The sequence below is a fragment of the Asterias rubens genome, chromosome 2 (genome assembly GCF_902459465.1).
Source record: "Asterias rubens chromosome 2, eAstRub1.3, whole genome shotgun sequence".
Lineage (NCBI taxonomy): Eukaryota > Metazoa > Echinodermata > Asteroidea > Forcipulatida > Asteriidae > Asterias > Asterias rubens.
In genome coordinates, this window is record NC_047063.1 from 14,310,934 (window position 1) to 14,332,062 (window position 21,129).

The 21,129-nt window shown below is 35.7% G+C and overlaps 1 protein-coding gene across 6 annotated transcripts in view; it reads right to left on the bottom strand.

Moving 5' to 3' along the window:
- The window catches only part of LOC117303974 (neurofascin-like), an 84,681-nt gene that overhangs the window by 47,412 nt on the left and 16,140 nt on the right, over positions 1–21,129 (bottom strand). The window contains exon 1 of one of the 6 annotated variants that reach the window (XM_033788455.1): positions 5,745–5,898. The exons of the other annotated variants lie outside the window; for them this stretch is intronic. The gene's annotated coding sequence lies outside the window, so the exon portion shown is untranslated. Of the gene's footprint in view, positions 1–5,744; positions 5,899–21,129 lie in introns of those variants that run through there. 6 annotated transcript variants of the gene reach the window in all.

The following is a 21,129-nucleotide window of genomic DNA, read 5'->3' on the forward strand; positions in this document are numbered from 1 at the left end:
CATAGTCATATCTTTCCTCGCTTTCAACCTCTAGAACCCCGGTTGGAATCCCACCAGAGCACTACCACATGGAGTGGGTTTTCATTTCAGTTCCTACCTGGCTGCTTGGATTTTCCCTTGAATATTGACTCTGGGGTTTTCCTCCCGTATCTATAACTGAAACCTCATTCCTAGTCTATTCTCCACGGGGTTCTCGGCTAGTATGGTGATTACATGTTTGTAAGTCTGCTTTTCTGAGAATTTTGGGCTTTATAACCATAACAACTAAACGATGTGTTCAACTTGTCTTAGCAGTGTACAATGTACCTACTAACAATGAGGCATGGGTAGGAATAGGGCACAATCTGTTCCTTTCACTCTTTTCTTCTTTTCGAAATCTGAAGTTGTTACAATAAAATGTTTTTCTGTAATATTAATAACATGTACTGTAGGGCATACAAGTTTGTTTAAACATGATTGAAGTATCTTACCGCAAAATACATTGTCTCTAACCTGTACCTTATAAGGCATTTGTCAAATGCCTAGTATATCATGTTTCAAAAGTACAATATTTGGACTGAACGTGTTTTGTGCACACTGAATGCTATTTATCCAGTCGCAAATTATCATTTTGAGTAGTAACTGATATGTTCTGTGCAGCATTTAGTCATTCTATGGTACAAGAGAAACTATTCAGTTATTCATGCCTTGGAAAAATGCTAATTTAGAGAATGGAAAAGTACCCTTGTTCACATGGTTTATGTACTGAGGAGGAAATAAAAACAATGTTGTTTACACGCAACTTAGGATTTTGTAAGATCTACATTATTATCTTTGCATACATGCCAACATGTGTCCATATCTTATACTAATAACAATCTATATTTGGAGCGATGAATGATTCATGTATTGGCACACTGCCAAATAATGGTTCAACCGTTTTAAGCCGAAACCCAGAAGAAAGGAAAATCTCCACTCAATAGGCCTGCATTTCGGTTCCTACCACAAACCTTGTCCATTCGATTGTGATTGTGTGGAGTAAGATCTGACAATCCTTTGTGGCTAAGATGATGTCACCATTTCTATTCTAATGGTTGTTATTTGGAAATGATCATAAACTCTGCCAAGGCTCTACATTTTGTATGCCCCTAGTCCTTTTTCAGTGACCTTTAACACATGTTTATTTGAAACTGGGGACATGCATAGTAGAACACTTTTACATGTCCTTTGTATTATAACTAAAAGGGCCTACATTGTGTACAAGTCGGAGAGAGTGTGGGAACCAACCCACAACCCATCCCAAGTAAGTAGTCCTTAAAAACAAGTTCTGCAAAGACTGCACAGTGGACACACTAAGTGAACACTGTAGGCAATAGAAACCAACATGCAATCTGGAATATGCAGTGAACCTTAGTGAACCTTTCAAAAAGGCAGGATTTCTGTGTAAAGTATCATGAAAATGCTCTTGATGGGTTATTGATGGGTGTAGCTATCACTTTCAGATCAAATGTCATGCTGGAACAACATAGACAAGTAGGACTGCCAGTTTGACGTCCATGTTAATTACATGTAGGATCTCTTTCCACCAGGCACAGCTTCAAATGTAGGTCTCGAGCAGGGCTCTAGTGATTTCTGAAGGATTATTTTCTTGACCTACATACTTTATACGTACAACGTATACAATCAGTATACTTTCTAATGATGTCATGTGCCCTATTTCATAGAGCTGCTTCAAGCACAATAAATAGCTTAAGCTCACCAGAATAAGATTACTGGCCATACAACCATGTCACATGTACAACTTGTGACTGGTATCCAGCTCATTTCTGCTTCACAGGAAATTGTTAAACAATGTTTTCTGCTTGAGCACCTCTATTAAATTGGGCCATGTATTAAAAATGTGGTAGGCCCAAAAATATATATATATTTACATTTACATTTTCTGGTAATCATCCACAAAAATGAAGAGTGACCTTTGACCCTCCCTCTCAAAATGTTGTTCTGTAAATTGTGAATTTTTAGTGAAGTAGCAGTACAAGGAGTGACCATCTAGTTTGTAACATTCTTTCTAAGTCTAGAAGTGTCTCTAAACGTTCTGTCTCCGGTTAAAAGTTAACCACAAAAGTCTTGCAACTCTACAAGAAAACAGTGAAATAGTTCAGGGGTTTTTTGTCTCTCGAAAAACCCTTTGCAGAGGATGTGACCTGATGGTAACCTGTTGATCTTCAACATAAATAATTCCCTGTTTGTTCCTCAGCAATTTCAAGTAGTACTTCAACAATTGTTGGCCTCCTCTTGTGCTTACTCCAAGCTCTTAGCTTTCCTTTCAAGGTAAATGTTTAAGATTACTGTAAACAACTGCAGTGTGACCTCAACCGACCTTCAGTCCATCCAATGCAATATCTTCTCTTATCTACCAAGAAAACATTCATGAGATTATTACCTTCATTGACTGTATTCCCAGTCAGCCCAATGGAATTTTGTTCTACGATGTCGCAAATGAAATATATGAGGCAACCATCATACCTTAATCTCTTTGTTGTAACTTAAATACTAAACTTCCTTCCTTTAACAATAAAAGCATCCTGTACAAATACCAATATTACTATTGGAACTTATTTTATGCTCCCAATCACTACTCTATTTTAAAGAAATTTCAATTACAAATTTAAGAAACAACGAATGTTGCCAAGGCATTCATTCTCAAATTCTAAGCAGGCATCTAGAACTTCATTTTGGTCAATACTTTTAAAACAATCACAAAGGACATTTTTAAGTCACTCATGTGGTGTAGTCTGGCCAAGACATTAGTGTGTTATAATGCAAGATCTGATAACTGGGCTGGATAAGGTAGAAATGGTGAAATTAGATTGAATTGTTGGTAACCAAGGTTGAATTGTTGAAATTGTAATCCTAATTTGAAATGCATTAAGATTCCAAGCCAAAAACCTTGAAAGTCTTATCAGCAATTTACATTTGGTTTGTTGTATTACCATGTAATTAAACTTTGCTGTGTTTTATTAGCATAAAACCTTACTTGGTATCGAGCAATGGATAGTATAAAACATTGTGAGATATGGCTCCCTCTGAAGTGACATAGTTTTCGAGAAAGAAGTAATTTTCCACGAATTTGATTTTGAGACCTCAGATTTAGAATTTGAGGTCTTGAAATCAACCATCTAAAAGCACACAACTTCGTGTGACAAGCGTGTTTTTTTCTTTCATTATTATCTCGCAGCTTTGACGCCCAATTGAGCTCAAATTTTCACAGGTTTGTTATTTTATGCATATGTTGAGATACAACAAGTGAGAGGACTGGTCTTTCACAATTACCAATAGTGTCTAGTGTCTGTAAGAGCTTGTCTTGCTATAACAATCTACACTGCAATATTACACATGGTGTTTACAGCAAACCTGAATATACATTGATACCTCACCTCGCACTGCCTCATAACTCTTTATCAACAATTGCCACATTTTGACAAAATATTGTGCACATAGTGATAATGTTCACCATAACAGGATATGAGGAGTCCATCTTGAACCTAAATAATCGTCTCAGGTGACCTGCACAACTTTCAAACTCTAAACTTAGCTAGAGAAAGGTGGCTCTGATTTCCTCAATACAGACATCGGGAAGGATAACTCAAACTGCTTTGCCACTACAGAGCCCATAAAGGAACAAATGTTTTCCATCATTTACTTCCCTTAGATTGTTTTTTGATATAATATCTCGTAGGTACTATTTTGTGGGAACGAAATCTTGTTGTTAGGGAGCAAACTAGTCTACTGTTTTTAAGGTGAAATCATATTTAATAATAATAATAATAACAATTAGACTTGTAATGCGCACGTATATTTTAAGGGAATAAAATTAGGCCTAAAAACAATAATATTTTTGAGGGAACGAACACATGAATTTTTTTTACAATACCTCCCTTTACAGCCTTCTTACTGGCACCACTCTCATGAGCACAGATGCTGTGTGTCAAACAGCCTCTTGTTAACACTTGCACATGAATACATGAAGGAATGTGGGTGATTGAGAATAGCAATTATACTTTACATTACCTCAGTGTTTTATCAGTGGATGAAGTTACACACACTGTGTGCTCGACTTGTTGACTTTTAATCAATGCAAGTTGGGTTTCGTTAATAATTCATTTCAAGTTAAAGTGATGCTCTCATTGATTAACAGAACTGTAGTGCAACAGTCTAGTAAGTCTCTATGTTGATAAAAATTACAGTTAGAATTCTTCACAGAGTTTAAGATTGTGTACTTTCTTTCATAGAGTTGTGTACAAACCATACCTCCGAGAAGTCACTAAGGTTCATGAAAATCATCAGATGAGTTGTCAGTTTGTCATCATGATTTCTCTAGTAACATCACACTTTTCTTATCAATTAAGATTGATTCGAAGTTAAGATCAATCTCAAACTCTTTAATAAAATCGAGTCCATGGCCTCCGTGGCTGTTTTGTAAAAATATTTTGTGATATCAAGTCTGGGCCTCAAAATAACCCATGGTACCAACAGCAACTTCTCTGGTGCCCTGTCCTTTTGCCGTGGTGCCTGTTGCAAAGTTTCTATACAATTTACCTTTTCCTCATTAGCTAGTTTAAAGTGTCCCTTACCAGAGAAAAATAGCAAGGCTCTTTCAAGAATGGCAAGTCTAGGCTATGCAGCTGTTTTGTAAAACTAGATGTCACAGGTTACATGGTCTAATGTACATAGTACAATGTACTGTACTAGTGGGTTGCAAGGGTAAAAGTCTGCATCTCTGCACTGCCAGACAGAATTGAAATGTAACAACGTCATCATTAGAATCTCTGCTCCTAAACTAAATGTCAAATTCTCTCTTCCGTAAATTTGGTGTAAGTGAGAACTTCATATTATGAAGATAAGGACAACGGAAGATTAGAAAAGGTGATTAAGATGTACATGTAATCAAAGTTAAATCTAATTCAACGCCGCAATTTTTATGCAATAGTTAAATAACAAACTGCCAATCAAAATGTTAACTTGAGTGAACACTTGCATACAGGACGATGCCAAAGAAGTTAAAAGTACTGGTCTAACTTCTACTATAATGTACTGTAGGCTATTAAAATACATCCAAACAAGATGTATTTTCAACCTTATAATATTTGCAATGGACTCGAAAGAAAACAGGGTATTCCTGTTAAAACCAACACAACGACCGCACACATTATACATAGGAGTACTACATGTACATCATTACATATAATCTAAATGGTTTTAATGGTTTTGTGCTCCGACAGTGCAAGGTGCGGGCTGTTTTTTTCTAGTGCTTCAGGTTGATGATTTAATAGCCAATACTGAACAAAGGCGAGCATGCACAACACTATAGTATACCACCAGACTACATGTTCACTTCAGTTCTTTATTTGCGAATAATTCTAAAAAGGCAAACACTAAAAAAAATGCACCCAGAAACACACAGCAAATAACCTTGACTGGTCTGAATTACAAATCTCCCCCCATGCGACAGTAATGTCATGAATACCACCTCTCTGAATAGAAAGCGGCCATACAGTCTGAGCTCCGTTGCTATTGCACAAGGTTCTGCATACACTGTACATGGGGTGTGGCAGCGACGGCTAGAGCAATGCTAAGACTCTCTACACACTATCCTCCTTTATATTCCCCCCTATATTGATACCATTCCATCTCTCCGTCCCCCCTCCCCACCAAATAAAATATGAAATTCAACTTCTATTAACAACAGACACTATAGATCTGACCTGTAGTATGCGGGCACTATGCCGGTCTTCTCCAGGGCTGAAAAGGAGACCTTCCTCAGTTCCTTAATAATAATCCCAGGTTTGAGTCGCAAGAGAAAAGAGAGAGTAGACTGGAGATGCTTTTCAGCGTGGTGCACACAGTATGGATGAGGCAGGCACAGTACACAGCAGGATGGCAGACATATGAAATGTCCTCACAATGAGCATGCGTGTTGGATGATGAAGCATGACTGGACCAGTATAATTGTCATTATCATAATAAATTTATTGATTCTTTCAATAGTATAATATGCTATGTACAATTGAGGCACAGCAACTGTACACTGAAAAAGACAGACAGCCAAATAGACTCCTTAGGCCCCTAACGTGTGATTAGGACAGACACCATTATGCAGTTTTTGCTCATATGGACAATATTATTGTAAAACTGGGGAAAAAATGCTTCTCTAAATAACATCTCTGCAATAATGTTCAGAATAGTATGCATTTTCTATATTAGTAAGATAAACTACATGTTTGTAGTAGCATAATTGGCATGTGCTTGTTGTTCATAACATGTGTACATGTATGTACCCGTTGAGGATGACCACATGATAACATTTCTATCTGTGTCAGTGTGTGATTTAAAAACAAAATCACATGACAGAGTGTCAAGGGTTAAATGTTCAAAATGCTTTTTTTTTTTTTTTTTTTTTTACTTTAATCTAACCCTGATGCATGGACACTTCTCTTTTAACAATTTGATGTACATGTGCACTTGTCATGGAAGTTTTTAAAAAAAACTCAAAACTAAAAAAAAGTTAAAGAGTAAATTCATTCAAACTCATCTACCATTGACTGCAATTAAATTTTTTGATAAACAGTCAATCACTTGTACTTTCTGGGCACTAAACACAGCATAAGCTGTGTATTGTCTAAGTACTTTCCATGTACAAATCTATTGTGTATTGCTTTTACATTTTTAACGTCCCCATTGTAAAAAATACTTCGCTGTACTTTTAAATTGTTATTGTTAATCTGTATTATAATTCAGTGTCCTGGCTGTGACAACGAGCAGATTTAAATAAACCAGCAATAGTAGTCATAATAATGTATCAAGTATTCAAGTCACTGCTGACAAAAAATGTCTGAAACTGATGAGGCACAATACATTGCCTTTTGGCAAACCCTCGAGTAGGCCTAGTAATAGTTTCAATTATGTGCTTTTGGGAACTTCTAGAGAACAATTTTGAAAAACTGTAATATAAAAGTCTCTAAATAAAAGTTTCACATTTTTCATCCCTGCATGTAACTTTTGACCACGCACATAACATCTACGTTAGATGACTACAACCTTAAATGGAAGCCCGCAAATAAAAACATGAATTCAGAAATACGCTGTATAGTATACGGAACAAAGCGTACAATACAGTTATTTACATTACTTGCACAAGGTCTACTTGAATATTTAGTCACAATGAGGTAATGCATGTGTGGAGGGGACATATGATAATTTCAAATTCAGTTTAGATCAGGCTAGTAGTTTAAAGTGTTAATAATGTGTGAATCATTCCAAGTCCAATCGCTGTGAATAATAAGCAGATAGCCTCAAACCTTGACCCAATGTAAATGAATGGGACTTATGCATTGATGTCATACCGCTGCCATTTCAGAGGTAAGACAATGATTAAACAATGGAAAGCACACAGCAATACACACCTTGCATACAGGATCAGCCTTTGAGATTGCTCATTACGACCTTTTCCTAAATGCGAAATGTGCATGAAGTTTACACAGTTTACGGTAAAGATGATATTTGGTCCTTGAAAAGTAGTAATATTTTATTGAGAACAAGGGCTGACCTACATGTATACATGGTGTAGGCTTCAGTATTAAATGTAATCGACTTTTCAGACTATTTTATCACAATTTCTTTTACTTTTTCCTTGAAGAATAAAAAGAAACTGGAAGTCTGAATAATGTAGGAAAAATTTCATGACTGTTTATGGCTCAAGTACTGTATCAGGGATTCAACTCCCAGGAACAGAGGCTAAAAAACTTCTCTGTATTTTGAAGAAATTATTACGGAGTATCGTTTAAATGCAGCATTGGCAAGTGCAAAATCCTACAAAAACAAATAACATGTAATAGTTTCTAATCTGGTCTTTCCTTTTTCTTTTAATAATTTGTTTTCCTTGCGCATGTATGCATCTTTTAAAATGAAGAACTTCATATTTATCTTTATTTGAGCAACAGAAGATTTTTGGGCTGGTGATGATGAAATTATATCTAAACTTAACAAAACACGATCTGAAATGAAGTTGAGCTAAATTGTTTTCCGCACAATGCACATGTGACGCATGCATCCAACCATACAATATTTCAGACACTTAAAGTTTACTGTTTAAACACACAAGTAGTTTTAAATTGATATAGCAATTTTGTGTTCGCTAGAGTGGTCATGAACCATCTATGTTACATGGGGAATTAAGTAAGCATGTATCCACACTCATTAGAAACAAATTTTATTCTGCGTGCTTAAAATTGCTACATAGGAATCTAAGGTTTCATAATTAAATATGGCATCTCTAAATACCAGGGCCGAATTTCATGTAGCTGCTTAGCACAAACATTTGCTTATCATGAAATTTCTGCCTTGGTAAAAACAGGTTTTCCAACCAAATTTCCATTTGTTACATATTGCGTGTTACTGGTATTCAGCTGTTGTTTGCTTATCCTAAAAAATCACATGGAAATTTGGTTGGTAATCCTGTTTTTTTTTTTAAGGCAAAATTTCATGCTAAGCACATTTTTGTGCTTAGCAGCTTTATTAATTGGGCCCTGTACCTTATTCTAAATAAAAAAAAATGCTTGTGATGGGATTGGAAATGCAGGTCATTAAATTTTCATGCCCTTTTCTTGGTGTCTGTAAAAAAATATATATATATATATATATATATATATTATAGAGTTGTCCTTCCTCCAGGCCCAAGCTCAATGCTCCAAGGAAGTGGCCTCCTCCTAACAAGAATGAAAAACAACCCTATTGACATTGCTGATATTGATTGATTCATTGATTGACAATGTAAACATCTTGGCCCTAATTCAAGGAGTTGCGCACTACGTACAAAACATAACAAATCACAAAACATTAGCCAAGAACAAGATAGTTCTGCTTACCAGGAAAATGTTATTATCAGCCAAAGTATACATGTACCATGGATTGTTATGAGTAGGGTTGATGGTCTTAGCTTTCGATCCAAACCGGACCTTCCTCGGAGGCAACGTGGATTGTACAACTATAAAGCATTCAATTTCTGTAACATTTGTAGACAGATACAAAGTTCACAATTCCAAGCTTGGAATGAAACCATTCCGATAATAACAACGAAACACACTCAGTATTACAGAAAACATTTCCTTGTGGTGTGAAGCTTTTTGTCAAAAATATTAAGAATGGAAGCATTTTGATTGTAAAGACATAAAATGCTTTGCATTAATTCTCTTTCATAGGAGGCAAAATGACCTTCAAAGTTGTTAGCTCACAACACAACCTGGAAACCGCAAGATAAACTGAAATGAGTGGCAAAAGCAGAATTTCAAACAAAAGCATACAAAATGAGCTCATGACTGTATACCCTCCTGCATCCAAAGTTATGTCTTCAAAATAGTATTGATTTCAAACACATGCAAGTTGTAGCCACCTGTTTGTTCTAGAATGTTTCACAACTTTGTCTGAAACCCCCCTGATTTCCTTTGTTCAGGCGATCCTCCACGTGCACCACAGCCTAGAAAAACCACAGTCGTCCATGTTTTTCTGTTGCAAGATTTTTCTGTTTACCTCTTGGCTTGGGGTGGATGAAGAAAGGAAGATGCCTTTTTCCTTTTTTCCTCGGAATGAAAATGTCACAGCTAACATGTACGCCTGCGGCTTCTTCGAATCAGTAAGACAATCATAATAACTCATGTCTCCTTGGCGTTTTACTTGATTAACTCAAACTTTAATGTGATTGGATTCCCACTTGGCGGATTTACAAAAGCTTAAAAACAATCTAAAGACTGACCACAGTTTGCAAAGATGAGATTAAACTGCACAGCTTGTGTGTTGCTGTCCAAGTATACATAAACGTGTCATCTGTATATATTTTGGTGATTGGGTTGCAAAATGACAGACGGAACATTGTGCAATTCTGTTATTGTCGAAAAGGAAACTCTCTACGACTTAATGCAGTGTTTTTTAGTTTTCTTGATGGTACCATTAAACTAAGCAGGAAGTCAGCTGATCTCTTAAGAGGGTTCATGTCTGGTGAACGTTTTGATGAATTTCTAGGGTTCCAGATAAAAAAACCTTGGGCTTTACAAGTTCATATTAAAAGACAAGGAAAAACCAGCACTATTCGAAAGACACTAGGATTCATCTTAATATGAGTTGTCAGTATTACAATAGTGATTTAACTATTCATGTGTCGACCTGTCCATAGCTACAGGTTCAAAGACAGTGGACACTATTGGTAATTGTCAAAGATGAGTCTTCTCAATTGGTGTATCTCAACATATGCATAAAATAACAAATCTTTGGAAATTTGAGCTCAATCGGTCATCGAAGTTGCGAGATATTAATGAGAGAAAAAACAACCTTGTCGCACCATGGTCACAGGAAATTGTGTGCTTTCAGATACTTGATTTCGAGACCTCAACTTCTAAATCTGAGGTCTCAAAATCAAATTCGTGGAAAATTACTTCTTTCTCCTACGTCACTTCAGAGGGAGCTGTACTTCAGAGGGAGCTGTTTCTCATAATGTTTTATACTATCAACCTCTCCCCATTACTCGTAATCAAGAAAGGTTTATAATAATAATTATTTTGAGTAATTACCAATAGTGTGTATTTTATTAATTTATTAATTAATTAATTTTTTTCTTGGGGGGGGGGGGTGTTTGCAAATTTATAAACAAACAATTAATGTGTCCTTATGATCAACTTATCACTCAAATAAATGGCGCATGAAAGGGTTAAACTGTGACATCCATATGATGCTTAGCAGTCAAGATTGATTCGCACCTAAGATCTCAATCTTGACTCTTTGTGAAAACCAAGCCCAGGTCTTCGTACTAAACTAGCTTCTGGATAGGGCAGGTGAGAGTTCAAATTATCCAATCAAAAGGTTGGACAACTTTGACTGTTCTGCCCTCTAGGGTCTGCCCATAATTACCAACCATAAATAAAACGACTGGAAGGTACCTGGTTGGGTTTAGTGCAGCACACATGCTCTGTCCTATGAGCTCAGGGTCGATTCTTGTCCATGCTCTAAGATTTCACATAATTTCTATTCCTAAGTTAGGATGAGTAACTCTTCCTAAGATGAGCTAAGACTAGTCTTAACTCTTTGTGAAATCCACTCCAGGTTTGTGTTAGCTCCAGCATTAAAGGACATCAAGGATTCTCATCTTTGATTTACTAGGGATATAGACTTAATTTCATAATGACCCAACAGTGCAATAAACATCATATACAGTGATGGATGATACGTGTCAGTACCAACCATCTGGCAAGTGCCAAGCCCAACCTCTAACTTTCATTTTTATAATACATATTGTAAATGGTTGGTATTATAATATTGAATAGTATAGCTTTGACATTATCAAATATACAAAATGAGAGATAAGTTTATAAGCATAATTGATTCAAGCCAATCACCACAGAAATGGTCTGCTTAACATGCTTTAATCTTTGAGGAAAATATTGGCAGATGAAGTCAAAATAAGAGATCATGCTTCAAGTAAAATAACAAATCAAGTTTCCTTATTCAATTTTTGAACTTTTTCCAGCTCTTGTTGAATATCATTGAGCCAATTTTGAAGATAATGGGGACAAATGGTACAGCCTCCATTTGCTGCATTGATTTGAATGGGAGAACAACAAGATGGATCCCCCAAAGGTTTCTTGAAGTTAATTAATAGCAGAAGATATTCAAATGTACAGGTAATAATTCACTCTGCTTGGCTGCTTAATTAAAGCCTAGGCCTTTATAAACACTAGCATCTGCTCAGCCAATACACCCTTCCACGATGAAGGGTCTTGAAACCAGGGTTGACATGTACGCCAAATAAATTTAAATTAATTCATTTGGGTCTCAGATATGATCCGGTTAAAGCAAGTTATCAATCATCTGGGCCATCTTGTTGAACTATTCATTGCACCATAGGTGTGAAAAAAAGTGCTTGAACTCTGGAGGAACCCAATGCTCATTATACACAACCTAATGCAAGCGATGACATTTTATGATAAGTACGTAGCATAGAGTTAAATATAAGACTAGAGGGCGTACTGGCCTATATACGCGCCCCGGCATGCTCGCAGGCGGCCATTTTCTAAGTTGACAAAACAGCCATCTCACAGCGTGTGTTTGTGCAGCCATTTTGTAAGTTGGAACAAACAGCGTCGCGTGAGCGTTCAATAAAAAAAACTCAAATGTGTATTTCATATTCAACGCGCGTACAGAATAGCGCGCTTGTCATCTTGCGGTCCCATCGCGTTTGTGCAAGCAGCATCACCAGTGCGCCCTCTAGTTCTTATATATAACTCCATGGTACGTAGGCTAACTGGTGCTCTTGGATATCTTATAAATGTCTGCTTGTTGCTAAATATAAAGGACACTGGTTATGCTGATAGTTATGAAGGTATAGCGGTTATTACACACTCATCCTACAAAATTGCACATTGTACCTCAACAGGTTCAAACATTTGCTGGTAGGTTTTAACATCATCTACTGTAAGTGGGGTTTTAATTGCTTCTTAAAATAACTACATGAATTATTGAAATCAGAGAACACTTAGGCTTACAACTTGTATACAGAATAGATGTCAAATGTGTGCTGTTCCTGCATGATCTACAATGTACTATTTAAGAAACCAACAAGAGAAAGGCTTTTATGATGTTTTGATTCCAAGAATTGTTTGGGTTTTTTTTCTTTTCTTTTTTGAAAATAATTCCAATTGAGAATTCCAGAAAGGTTATCTTTAAAAACTCAAACCAGGATCTTTAATCACTATCCTAAAAATAATTGCATTTCAGGTCACAGTCTGTCAGACCAGAAATAAACTTGCAGTTGAATGGTAATTTTTTTTTTTTTAAGTTTATGATGTACAATGTAAGTTAATTTTGTTTGTAATGGGTGAAATCCGCAATTGCATTATTGTTTAGGTTTTCTGATACATCTTTCTTTTTAAATATGACTTCATTTCAAAGGAAAATATTTCACAGAAAAAAATGGTTCTAGTATGAACTCCATAATCAATAAGATTTCAGTCTAAAATAAAACAACAATTTTTGTTATCCTTACCAATCTGATCCTCTATAATACTCGTTATCATTGCTATACCTCTGTGCTTAAAGAGCCAATAAAGGATGATCTCAATATGTCAACTTTTACCTTTTTATGGCCAAATAGACATCGCAGATACCGATTAATAACCATTTTACTCTCAAAATTTGCATTTAGTAATAAATAACTAGAGTCAAAAATGCACCCGGCCACGCAGCTTTTTCAGCCGAGAGTCGAAAACGGCTTATCTATTATAATGACCCTGGACGCCAGTGACGAATTTCCCCTATTGGTTGTGAACACAGTTCTCCAGCTTTGGCATTTGCACACCAAATAGCCACCACTGACGTCACGATTCCTTTGTCGCACGGGTTTGTTTGACCCCACGTTTTTCTGAAATTTGGCTTGGAGCGTTCTGGAGAAAAACCCATTTTTACCATGTTTAACGTGAGGTAAGAGACTCGTTATATTTTTTATGTTTCCTGGATGGACTGCAGAACTGTTAGAAAACTGTAATGTCTATATATTTGAGATCATCCTTTATTGGCTGTTTAACATCAAAAAGCACCTGTTATTGAAGTGCACAGTATTCTCCCAAGTCTTAATGTAAAATTTCACCATGGGAGAAAAGGGGTCAATGATTTTAGTCAAGCCCCCTTGGCTGAACAGGGGGTATTTTTGTTGATTCCAATTTCCTTGATGCGTAGCACTTGAGAAATCATCAATAAAATACCCAAGGGTAAAGAAAAACCCTTACTGCTAATGGTTTTTACGACGCTTCTTTTTTCCTTGTTGTGTTTTCTATTGTTTTCCCCTTTTGAATCTGGGAATATATATTTCAGCAAACATTTAATATCAGCTGCTGGGGGGGAAAGAGACACAGATTCAGAGCAAAATTGATTCAGAATCCTGACCAAAATTCATTGTAACTTGTTTTATGTAGAATTTGCAGTCTGCCAGAAAAAAACCTGTACTGAAAAAATAATATGTTTGTTGCAAAAAGTAAGGTAAGATAAGGTAAGGTTCATTTTATTTGCAACCACATACAGGTTGGATTCATTATAAAAATACTAAAACTTACAAAATACATCACAAAAACTTTAAAACCATTAAATTATGTATTGGAGAGTGCATGACAATTGTATAATAATTTAAACTTCCTTTTATTTGTTCTCATATTTTAAATAATAGTGTGCCATTTAAGTATATTTCAAAGCTCTTTATTTGTTCAACATCTATTGTTTTTTTCCCTCATGTCCTTTTAGATAATATGAAAATCAAGTATGGAAAATCAAATCTAACTTAAAATTTGAAGCATTGCTTGGTTATTAATGACATCAAGAAATCTCAAAACAGAAGAGTTCACATTGCCGTGTTTGTTACAATTCACTGGTTACTGTTTTCAGTGTCTGACTGACTGCCTGAAACCTTATTTTGTTTTTCCACAGGTTCGTCGGCAGTCCAGAAACTGACATATTAAATGCCTCTGAGTATGAATGTTCAGAGGCAGGAAATCAATCTCCCAAACCTTGCTAGTCCTCCAAAACTCATTATAATGATCTTTGATGGCTGCCGGAGGCAGAGAGCAAATAAATAAGATGGAGTTGGCTATGTAATGGATGCAACAGTAGAGGCTCCTCAGAAGGGAATCCAGTTCTGTATAGTCTGTTATTTAGCTACTCATAACTAATACTCATGTAATCATAGCTGCCATTGAAAGACTTGTGCACTATATCAGAGCATTTTTATAAAGTATTGTATAATTAACATTATGTGTACACAGCAGGAGGTAGCAGGTTCAAGTTGCATTCTAGTAAATTTCCCCCCAAAATCAATTAAAAAAAATTCCCAAAGTCAGTTTCCATTGTGGTTTACTACTTGATATCAAAATCAAATTCATTGAAAAGTACATCCCTTTTGTAACAAGTGAATTACCCAAAACCAATATATTGTATGAGTAGTTGGAGCAATTCGTTCCAACTGGATGACACTATTGAAGCCAGCAATTTATTTGCAATATATGCGTAATATTTCGCACAACCAATAATGCTGTACATGTACAAAGATTCTGAGTGTGCCATAAATTCTGGTGTGAGGATGTGTCTGAAACGGAACTTGACGTATCAAGTAATATGAAGGGTTGTCTTGGTAACAAATATACACAGGCAAGAAAACTGCAATAATGAAAGACGTGTTAGGCCCATATATGGCACAGGAATTCTTTTCCTAAATAAGCTGGTACTCAAAATTGCACATTTCAGACTCAAACAAACAATTCAATAAAAGTGAATGTCTAGTTCAATTCGATCTAATGGGTTCATGTCATCTGATTGCAAATGTACAGTGTAGTGTAAAAGCAACCATGAAAGGAAGTTTATGAGGTTTTCAGCAGAGAGCTAATATTGATAAGAACTGGTATACTTTCTTCACACAAGTCTATTTAACTATGTTTTTCATGACTATGACTACAGATAGACAGAGCAGGCAGCCAAAGGTTTAAAAAAACATGCATTTTCTTTCAAAATGAATGTATCATACTGTGATTTTTAGAGAATATGTACCTCTAAGTTTCCTTACTCAAACTGTGGATTAAAAATTACATGGTTATGGGTCCTTTCTCTAGACAAAGATGTGGCGGGGACAACTGCTCTTTAACAAGAAAACTCTTAAATCTATCTTCAATCAAAATAAAACAAACAAACAAACAAAATATTTTGAATGAAATTTTGTTTGAAAATTCACCCACCCGGACCCCCAAAATAAATAAAATAAAAATAGTTGAGTTGAATAAGTAAATAACTATCCCCTAACGATTAAGTGTACGGTTTGTTATATCGTTATATTAACTTGGTCAATTATTTATGGAAAGGCTAAAAATTTGAGTTCAAGGTCCACGATGGGAGTGAATCATGAATCCCAATCCTGTCACAATGAGTCAATTAATCCTCTGCTATACCTCTGACCAATCAGAGCTCTACCACCGCTAGTGTTTCACCTATTCGATACACATCATGCCAATCAAGCGAAACTGCTCAAATTAGTGAGCGTTATAAGTTGTAAAAGCCTCACAAGTTGATTGATTGCATCATGTTAAAGAATTACAAACACACAGGAAAACAAAAGACACACCAGAAATGACATTTTCAAAACCTCTGATGGCCACGTAAATTATTAATATTTTAAGACCTTCCCAGGTAGCCTCAAGTGAAACAAATTCTCCGCCCACACAGCCAGCACGCACACTACTGTACATACATTTCATGTTTGATATTTGAAACAACAACAAAAACATAACAGAAACATTGTGTGTAGTAAGCCCTACGCCTCAAGCACTTGACCTACACATTTCAATATTTTCCTGTTTCATTTCTCAATACACACTCATTTCAATTAAACAATTATTTTCTCTTCCCCAAATGGCGGAGGTTACTGATCACACGATCATAGGTTAAGAATTTTTTCTCTCAAAGTCACAAAGATCTCACCACTGAATTCCTCATAGTGGCACCCCCACATTTTTAACACAGCTGGATCGGACAAGAAACACGATTGAGACCTGAGATAGGCGTGATTCAACCAGACTGCGATGTCTGAATGCATCTAAACGAAACTGCTTCAAGGGTATTTCATTAAAGAGAAATTCATGTTACAATGTGCACTTGGGGCTATCTATACAGTGTATGTACTGTAACATTGGTTTTTGATTTTGAGGAAAGTAAATGCCACAGTGAACTTTGATGACACAAACAATTAGTACAATCAGTACTGCTAGGCTAGAAAATTTGCTTTGCATGACATGTAGGCTCTTGAGTCACAGTAGTTACATGTAGGTTTCACTTTTTTAAATCCTAGTGTATTTGAAAACATTAGTGGACAAAGTAAATTGAATATACATGTAAGTTTTGAGATCAGCTTATTCAGCACATCTCATTGAAACTGCATCCTTCTTTCAATCCACTGTACATTTATAAATAACCTACCAAAGTAAAAGTCCGACACATCCTGGTATTGCTCAATTCCCAGTCACACAGGGGGATTTTCAGATCATATAAAAAATGCAAATATGTAAATGCTTAACTGTTGGATAGATTGAAGCCTGCATCTTGGATTTGGTAGTTAGTTTCTGATTTATTTCATAAATTGCCTCGGTGCATAAAGTAAATCAGGCTCATAAGAAATGCTATTGTGTCAGTTCTAAATTTAATGTTTGAGAGCATTTTGTGTACACCCATATAACTTAACCATAAGAATTACACAAGAAATCTATGTACTTTCTTGTAAGCTTGATTTTTCTAAATTTTCAAAAGCTTTTAAAATATTTTGCCCCAAGTACACAAACAAGAATATCCTTTACTAACGCTGCACAAACGTGATCCAATTTCCGAGAATATTAACCAGGCACCTGTAGTTTACATATAGGGCTATTAAAAAAAAATACCATTTGATCGTCCAGGTTTTTCCAAAACCGGAGGATGAGGGCCTTTTTATTTTTTATTTTTCATTTCTTTCAAAGGTGGCTGCCAAGCAGTTTTTATTTCAAACTGGCCACCAATACAAGTTCTTAAACAGATTACTAAATTAATCTAGAAATATATAGAGAAAAACTTTCTTTAAAAAAAAAAAAAAGTAAAATATAAAATAGTTCAAAAAAGGATGTGGCCAAAAAAAGAATGCGGGAGGGGACGATCAACTGGAATTTGTTTTTATTTGGCCTAAGTCCCTGACATTGAGTGACAATATTCATAGCTCTCCATCCATGGACAAAACCTCCTACCCCTACCAATTAGGTATCTGGCTAATTGCTATACACAGACAGAGAAGGAATCCCTTACCATCACACATTAGCCCTTGCTTCAGAAGATGCTAGCATTCCTAAACAAACAATTGGCTGGATACTCAAAAGCCATAAAGCAAACCCTTTCTATTTTCTCAAAGCTTCCAATTCCCATTAGGATTATGTTTAATTTGCCTGTCACTATGGGGACATGGCCTCACATGATACACACATGATAGACAAGTCTAGTAGCTTCCTTATCAGTATGGGTATTAGCTTTAAAGGCACTGGACACTACTGGTAATTACTCAAAATAGTTATTAGCATAAAAACATACTTTGTATTGAGCAATGGAGAGTTGTTAATAGTATAAAACATTTTGAGAAACTGCTCCCTCTGAAGTAACATGGTTTTAGAGAAAGAAGTAATTTTCCACTTAAATATTTGAATTTGATTTTAAGACCTCAGAATTAGATTGAGGTCTCGAAATCAAGCATCTGAAAGCACACAACTTGTGCGACAAGGGTGTTTTTTCTTTTATGATTATCTTGCAGCTTCGATGACCAACTAAATTCAAATTTTCACAGGTTTGTTATTTTGTGCATTTGTTGAGATACACCAAGTGTGAATACTGGTCTTTGAGTTTGACAATTTACCGAATGTGTCCAGTGCCTTTAAATAAAAGATAGTACATGTATGTTATTTGTCTCTGTGTATACAGTATGGACCAGCATGGGGTCCCGATGTCCTAAATGTCTGACAGGTGAAATTCAGCTGTAGACACAAAAAGCCTTTTTGTGCGTGTGTATGTAAGACATTCAAGCCTGATGCATCATATTCATGTCAAAGGAATTCAAAAACATCTTGTGCAATCAAACATTACTTGCAGGTTACGTTGTTAAACTTGCATAGCAAAATTTTAGACTTCCGAGACACTTTTTCTTCTTCAAAGAATACTTCTCTGAACAAACTTTGACAAATAATGCTGCTTCAAAACTAAAATATTATACTTGATCCTTGGAAAAAAAGTTAATGAGTACAAGAGCAGACCTACACGGTGTAGACTTAAATAGACTTTTCAAGCTATTTAATCACAAATCTTTGGATTTTCCCACGTGCAAAACAAATGGAAAATCAAACTAAATGGAAGAATATCATGCATGAACTATAAACATGTCTACAGATGAGAGATAAAGCAGTTGCCAAACAGCTTGTTGCTCTATGCTTACACCCAAACATACACTAATGCACTGAAAGCCTTCATGAATATACTGTACAGTATGCATATTAAAATTTGCAATTTTATATCTGACATTCTTAACGCTTCAAAAGATTTTAAACTACATGAGGAATACATAAAAAAGGAAGTATTGTAGTGAGCCTTTGAATGTTCCAATTGATATTTGGACCTAGTATCAGTTAAACCATTAGGATGGTTTTCAAACTACATGTATAAGACAATGCTAAGCCTCATCAAGTTTGTTCACAAGCAATGTATTTGGGTGATCCCAAAAATATTTGAATACGTGTACGACTTCCACAGTCTATTGAAAAAGATCTATTTGATGTGAGGCTTGATGAGTTTAGAAAATTCTCACAAAATGGGTCAATCACAGCGTGTGTAATCCATAGAGAATGAATCATGACTAAGGGAGCCACACATTTCTACCACTCACAAACAACCATGTTGCAGAATGACATTAAACTTCACAATCAATTTGGTTTGATTTTTCTTTTTCATCATAATCAAGGTGTGAGAATTATATTGTGAAATATTGAAATACACAAAAGGCTTGTAAATTTATGGGCACTGTGAAATATTCATATTGTTACATGTATTTTCATACATTTGTACACATTTATTTAAAGATATTATACAGAATTGGTAAGAATACAAGCTCATAATATTTCCCTCTGAAATTAAATATTATTTGAGAAAGCTGTATCTGAAACCTAAAAATAAACACAACAGCTAAAATTTGGTTGTTAAAGCTGAATTTTAGGACAATTTTGTTTACACGCTGAAAATTGTGGATGTTTTTTTACCCAATATTTCCTCCTGACTCAAACAACAGATCATGCCAGAATTTTCACAGGTTTGTTATTTCATGTATTTGGACGATTACACCAAAACATGAACACAACTTGTCAGCCCGCTAATCCTATAGGCCTAATACCTTTTTAGGTAAATTGAAGAGGGGAATGTAGACCTTCATGTACTGGAATCACTCGAACACTGTGTCGCTGGAATACCACAGAGTTCTGTTAGTCCAAAGGATCCAACAAACATACAAACAGCTTTCAAAACAAGATGTTTTACTTATTTATTTCCTCACCCAAGTAATTCGTTATTCCTATGATGCTACAGCTTCAAGGGCAATTAATGTATTTAGAATCTAAACAGATCAACTGCCCATCTGTCTGTTGACTAAGATAAAAAAGTTATTATCGTTTGTAATGTATACATCCAATGATAGTGCTTAGAATAACATGATTACAGCTGCATGCAAAATGGTGGCAGAAGCGTTTGTGGGAGTATCGCTAATGAATCTTAATTTATAAACAAAATGATTTATCACAGCCTAGAGGCACAAACAAACACATGTCCAGCAGTTGGTCAAACTAAAACAAGTGACCAGTGTTCAGTGGACCAAAGCTAAAATATTCTTCGCACCCCCAAATGAGTGTATTAACAATAAATTATTGGCTTTAACTTCTGGCATTGTATTTTCATTAGTCAACTATTGTGACTTAACTGGCTTGGTCCACAGAATGGATCAATATATTAAAATGTTTCTGTCAATACAGTTAAGTGTTCATGACATAACAAGCGGGCCTTCTAAGATCAGAGCATAAAAGGATACCTATTAAATTACAGAGCAGGCAATTACAGCATGGGTTATTATTACTGATGGTGACTCTCTGCCAACGCTATGTATACTGCATACTAACAGTCAACACAAGTGTGATCATAACCCTGCATAAATTAGCATAGTAAGAAAGCAGCACTGCAGCCAGTGGGTGGGCATATCACTAGTAATTTTTGCACAAGCACAAATTGTCTTATAATAATATGGACAATTCTCACCAATATTGTATTTATCATATAGTTTAATTTTAGACACACCCATGTGTGCATTTCTCAAATGTGCAGGACAAATGTTCATTCTCAGAATCAGATGTACATTACAAACTGTACTCCAGAAACTATCGAGAACACAACTATTGAAGCAAGCTCTGTGCAAATAAGGTGACAAGACAGTCGGCGTCTAAATAATTAAGCTGAATGTACATGTAGTATGTACTG